The 6,587-nt window shown below is 35.7% G+C and overlaps 1 non-coding gene across 1 annotated transcript; it reads left to right on the top strand.

The window, feature by feature from the left end:
- Positions 1-4,843: 4,843 nt before the first annotated feature.
- Positions 4,844-4,917, top strand: Trnar-acg. Its single transcript has one exon. It is a non-coding gene; the product is annotated as a tRNA-Arg (tRNA).
- Positions 4,918-6,587: the final 1,670 nt, after the last annotated feature.

Below are 6,587 nucleotides of genomic sequence, written 5' to 3'. Positions count from 1 at the left end.
TGGGAAATCTTTTTTAAAGTTTTTTCTGCTCTCCATTGGTCCCCTCCCTCTTGAAAGTCAGACCCTGTTGTCACAGCATTCAATCCCCCCACATATGAATATCTAAACACTTGATCCGGTTCTCTAAGCAGATATCCTAACATTGTTTTCTCATCACTCACATCAACTCGTCCCACATCTCACTTCACCCGCTTTCCTCCTGTCTCTGTCTAGCTTTACTTCCCCTTCATCACCCATTACTTCACGTTTTTGTACTACATTCTATATCTCTCGACCAGCCCTGGAACTCCCAACTGCTTTCTTCTTTTTTTTGCATTAGTTTTTCTTGTTACAGCATTAAAAAAAAAATAATAATAATAATATAAAATGAAATAAAAAGTTAACAGTTGTCTGTAGTCATGTAGCCATTAACTTTAATTTACCTTATCTTAAGCCTAATCACTAATTGCTAATCGTTTCTCGTTAATTAAGTAGCTATAAAAAAATAAATAAACAAAGAAAATAAAAAAAATAATTCCTTTAATCCTTTCTCTTAGTTCCATTAACCTAGTTACTCTAAAAATAAATATTAATAATAAAACGTAAATAAACTAAAATATATAAACAAATAAATATATATATGATTATATATATATTTATTATAAAAAGAAAAAGAAGTGTTTACTTTAACATATCAATTTTATTAATAACATTTGCCAACACAGCAGCAAAACATAAATATAAAATCAAAACAATTACTTCCCCCCCCCCTCGATATTCCAGACATGAACCAGAGATAAAGAAACAAACCACGCAAGGGGTTTCGCCCCCTGCTTTTTCTAACCTCTAACTTCCTTATAATTTCAACACTTTACCTTCTTACCCCACCTCCTTGGATTTCTTCACCTCTTTACTTCATTAATCGCATTAATCGCGGGAGGCTGGCGGGGAGATGACAGCTGTAGGATGCCACCTGACAGCTTGGCAATGGCATCTTTGCTACAAGTGCATATAGGCGGGCATAGATTTTTTAATTAACTTTTAATAAATCTCAATAAATCATGTAGATAATTCATGTATTGGTATACACACACACATATATACATATATTTTTTTCCCTCTCTCATGATCTCACAACGGAATGATACTCGCAAGTAAGGTAGTAGGGACTTGCGGGGTACTCCTGCCTAACCACCTCATTCACTCTGACCATCACATGCGCAAGTGTGCAAACGCGAATTTGTAGTTAAACTTTTTTTTTTTTTATTGCCTTGCGTCGTACACCATTTACAGTGATAAAAATGCAACCTACGATGTCAAGATACCAGGGAGCTATAAAGAGAATAAATATTTTCTTGTGAATATCAAGGCACCTTTTCATAACGTAGTTTAGGACTCGAGAAGCTATTACAATAAAATAAAGTACAGTGTGTTACTATTGCTGATTTATTCGAAATGATAGTATAACGATAATCCGCGTATAGCACTTATTAATTATGTTTAATTGTGATGTTGCGCTCCGCGAGCGTCACTTGGGGACGAGTTTGTCTTGGTGGAGAGTGCCGAAAGAGCGCGGTATGAATGTACGCTCATGAATAACTTTGACAATATTAAAGCAAAATATCATACATAGGCATTTGCTTTACTTAGCACATTGATCCATATGCTTAACAGTACTATTCAGTTATCCATGACATAACTTTATGGATGAGAGAACGGCACGAAATTAAAAGAAAATATACGATATGTTACCGATTATTGTGTATGAAAATTGGTTGACAATACGCAATTATATTTTTCGTCAAGAAATGGATTGATAGATAATCAACACCAGTTGATTACTGTATGTTCTATATACTTCTTCTAGCATACAGTGATTGAATGTATATATTGAGAATCCCCCCCCCTGAAAAAAAATATATAAAATAAAATATAAATGAAAAAATTCTGAAATATCTGATGCAGTTACATCTGAAAATTGTTACATTATGAAAATGACCTATTGGGTATGAATAAATGCATTTATAAAAATTAATTCTCATCTGTTCAACGAAATATGGCGAACTTTGGGTACCAATACTAAGTAGACAAAATGGTTGATTACTCAACAGAAAAGATACTTAAAAAAAAAAATCTGATAAAATCCTATTCAGGGACCCCCTTGTCCAGTCACTGTCCAGTCTTCGATCCAGTTCATATTTCCTTGTTCCTACTTCTCAACTTGGATGGAAACAAGCGCCCCCTTTCGGTAGGGCACACACGTGGAATTAAAGACGGTGCAGAAAAACAGAAGAACTTCATGTTTAACTCAAGAGGGAGAATAAGGGGTCAATCAAGGTGAAAACAGCCTTTAAGTAACACTAGTGATGCTGTATCAATTCAGTGAGATAGAATTGACTGTGTCTATTTATTAATAACACTTCATAGCCGTTTCGAATGACATCTCGTACACAGATGTAATGCAACCAGTTTTAAGGTGTTCAGTATTTCAGCAGGAAAATACTTTTGACCATGAGTGTATTGGCTTGTATTTCATATGTGTGTGGCCATCTGCTAGTTTAAAAATTATGGTATAGAATTTGAACAGTTTATAAGAGAACAAATTGTAAAAAGATGATAGAAGAAAATTTTAACTGACAGCCTACGTGAGTATTAGCGTGTATTTAAAACTTTGACTACGGATCAGAAGATTCCAGGTTCAAATCTTGGCAAGGTGGTGTGTCATTGACTAATGAACGCCTTTAGTATGAGTGTACTGGACCTTGATATTCATTTATATGTTATCTACTCTTACCCAGACAATTGTTCCTTTAGGAATGGTTATAAAGTATATGGACAACAGAAAGGGAAACGGGATTCTAGAACTACAATGGAAACAACTACAACAATAGACACAATAGACAGTTTCCGTTTCTGTGTCACTTTGTAAGGCCCCGTTTCTGAAATAATGAGGTGTTGATAACCAAGACTGCAAATCAAAAGACTGAATTAGAATTTTAGTAATACATGAGCACCTTTCTTGGAAGATGCTGCTCAACTGCAACATGTGACAGCATACTGAACTTCATCTTCAAAGGCAGACAAGGTCGAGTGATATATATATATATATATATATATATATATATATATATATATATATATATATAATATATATATATATACATATAAAATATATATATATAAAATATATATGTATATATATATAATGTTAATGCCGATTGTATACGACAATTAATGAAAACTATCATTGGTAACTGGGTCAAGATAATTCTTTGTATTCGTTAATGGAAAAATCACTTTCATTATAATCAATTGTAAATGATCAGTCATAAATAAGTTCAGTTATCAACTTAAGCCAGGAATTCAACACTGTTTTCTCTATTTCATTTTGCATAGTGAGGTGACCGACTACCCGCCACCCCCCCCCCCCCCATCCCTAAGTGTTGCGCATAGGGGTGGTACTTACAAAGAATGAATAAATGATTATCTATAACTTTTCTTCTAAAAAAAAACTATTTAATACATAATACAAAATACAGTAACCAAAATTTCCATTATGCAGACTGCAGCTTACAGCTGGTACACGAAAGCAATGTAGTATAGATGGTGCACGGTCATTTAACCATTAGATGACAAGACATTTGTTTTAAAAAAAACACGGCCGCAGTAATCGTCGGAAAATAATGTTTTGGACAGACTTCGAATTTTCTGAGTCTTTTTACTTCTGATCCATATTATATTATTACTTTTTAAAATGATTATTACGTCTCATCGTCCATAGATTTGAAGAAAATTAAAGCACGCCCTTATCATCATTTATAATGAAGTTCATAGTAGTCATGCTGGTATATTAGTTTAATGTTGCAAGACTTAATTAAGAATGAATATACATAAATTACACATATTGTACTGTACGGTCATCATATGAATCCTTTCTTGAGCGCTTAAATAATACTCTCCATTTGGATGAGGCGTTTCGGGGCATTGGTCTACAGTTGAGGAAGCAACTTGAAATGTAGTCTTACTAGTTATACAACCTTAAATCAATTAAGTAGTGAAATATCATTATATGTGGTCGTTGGCTAGATTAATTAATTACATTTTGAGAAACTCCATTATTAAAAGAAGGCCTTTGTGCGCAACGATAACGCGTCTGACTACGGATCAGAAGATTCCAGGTTCGAATCCTGGCAAGGTCGTGTATCCTTATATGTAAATAATGCCTTTAATGTATTTGCTAGGCAGCAGCATATACACTCCGTCAAGCGTTACGGTCGTTCGTCGTTCGTTTGAGATTTGCGAAGATCTGGTTTCGCCCGGGCCTTCATACATATGGCCCGGCCTGTGTTGTGTTACAGTTTTAGCTTATAAGCAAAATAATGCTGTATTTTAAAGTAAAAGCACGGTCAGGCTTGAAATGGTGAATCCTAGACCAAGGGTTTGTTTGATGTTTTCGCCCAGACCTGGGAAGTTACCCTTGGCCAAAGGCTGCCCCGGGAAGTGTTGGTGGCGGCGGTCATGCTGGTATATTAGTCCAATGATGCGAGACTTAATTAAGAATATATACAAATTACATAGATTGGACTGCACTGTCATCACAGGAATCCTTTAGTGAACACTCATATAACGCTGTCCAGTTGGATAAGTTTTTTTGGGGCATTAGTGTGCGTTTGAGAAAAGAACTTGGCATTTACTATTCATACAACCCTAAATCAACTGATTAGTAAAACTTCATTACATGTGGTCGTTGGCTAGCTTGATTTGTTAGAAATAACTTGGCCGCTGAGACAGAATTACAGGAGATTGGAGACGAGTTGTGGGTCAAAGATTCATACAGTATTCATATATTAGTCGTTTTAAGAAAGGCCTTGTGGCGCAACGGATAAACGCGTCTGACTACGGATCAGAAGATTCCAGGTTCGAATCCTGGCAAGGTCGTGTATCCTTATATGTAAATATTGCCTTTGATCTTTAGGCGCAGCATGTACACTCCCTCAACTGTTACGATTTGGCTTAAAGCCATAATTAGCGCTCTATTTTGTTTGTGTTTTTAAATAAAAGCACGTTCAGGCTAGAAATGGCGAATTCTAGACCAAGGGCTTGTATGATGTTTTCGCCTAGATCTAGCCACTTATCCTGGGCCATTTGCCTGGGCCAAAGGCTGCCCCGGGCGATGCTGGCGGCGGTTGGTTAGCGTGTTCCCTGGGCCTCCACTCTGGGCGGTCGGAGTAGCTGACAAGCTACAGTACTGTTGAGTTTAAAATATGTGTTTATATAAAAACATACAGAAAAAGTAGACGAAGATAAATTTTTCTATTGCTTTCAATGATATACTGAAAAGAAAAATAATGGATACGAAAATACAACATACTTAATTATGCGCATAAGCACTTGCTTGACTTTAGTCATTTACATCATTTGTTTACATTATAACACGTGGCTGCTTTGCCGAAACAGAAATATGAAATATAATGTAAGCACTGTGCATTAAAATTAAGTTTAGGCACTGACATAAACACGAGATACATATCTGAAAATTATTGCTTTTTTCCATGCTTACTGGTCGATAGAACATTATTGCAAAAACAACTGTATCTTTCTAAGTCTACGAACTTTAAGAACATTTAGTCTTGTATTTTTCTTTTTAAACATTTGCTATTAATGTAGAGCGAAAGCAATAACGGTGATTAGCTTTAATTACTTGGCTATTAGTTTTAGTTATTCTAAATCATACTCGTCTGATATCCACAATGGCAAGAGGCTATTCGAGAGGACCTTTAGAAGAAAGTACCCAGATAACTTTCCTAGCATATAACAGGACACGTGAATAGAAAGCATCACTGATAAAATTGGAAGGACAGAGGCGAGGGCAGGCGTTTCTGACTTGTTCAAATTCATATCTGTTATCAATATTGTTGATGTTAATGCTGTAATGAACCCTCTCATTCTGCAACCCTCGCCGCAAGCATCCTACAATATCTCTCGCTCCCGCGGATTTGTCGCTCAAGTCGCGTCTTCGTTCGTGTGCGGTTTTATCTTTTTGTCGTCTTTTCTTTCGTTCTTTCTTTACGTGTGTCTTTGGTTCGTTTTGTGCTTTTGTTTTTAGTCTGCCTGATTGTCATTCTCTGTCTTTTGTCTTTTACTACTTCTATCATAAGTTACTTAGTTTGCTTGCTGACTCATCATGGAGTCAGGTACGACATCTTTTCAAATGTATTTCTGGTCACCATTTTTTTTCTTAATTTATGTTATGACGTCCTTCCTGTTATTTTAAAACTGAAATCTGAATTTATTTAATATTATTATTTAATTTTGCTAATGACGTTACAGAGTGTATAGATATGACCTAGTTTACCGCCAAAGACAGTCGGTCTGTAGCAGTCAGTGTGTATTATTGCCCCTCTTTTCGACCCGAGAACACCGGGTGACATTGCTCCAGCCACACAAAGAAAAGTGAATTCTTGGGAGAGCCTGATGTTTTTATCTTTCTAGGAGCTGGACGTGATCTCTATTTCTTATAAGAAAAGATGTACACTTAGTGATGCCTTGCGATTTTATTTCAATGGTTTTACTTTGAACTATTTTTTTTTTCACTTTCCCCTCAGGAC

The sequence above is a fragment of the Penaeus monodon genome, chromosome 10 (genome assembly GCF_015228065.2).
Source record: "Penaeus monodon isolate SGIC_2016 chromosome 10, NSTDA_Pmon_1, whole genome shotgun sequence".
In the NCBI taxonomy this organism is placed as follows: Eukaryota; Metazoa; Arthropoda; class Malacostraca; order Decapoda; family Penaeidae; genus Penaeus; species Penaeus monodon.
This window is presented reverse-complemented; position numbering and strand designations above follow the sequence as displayed.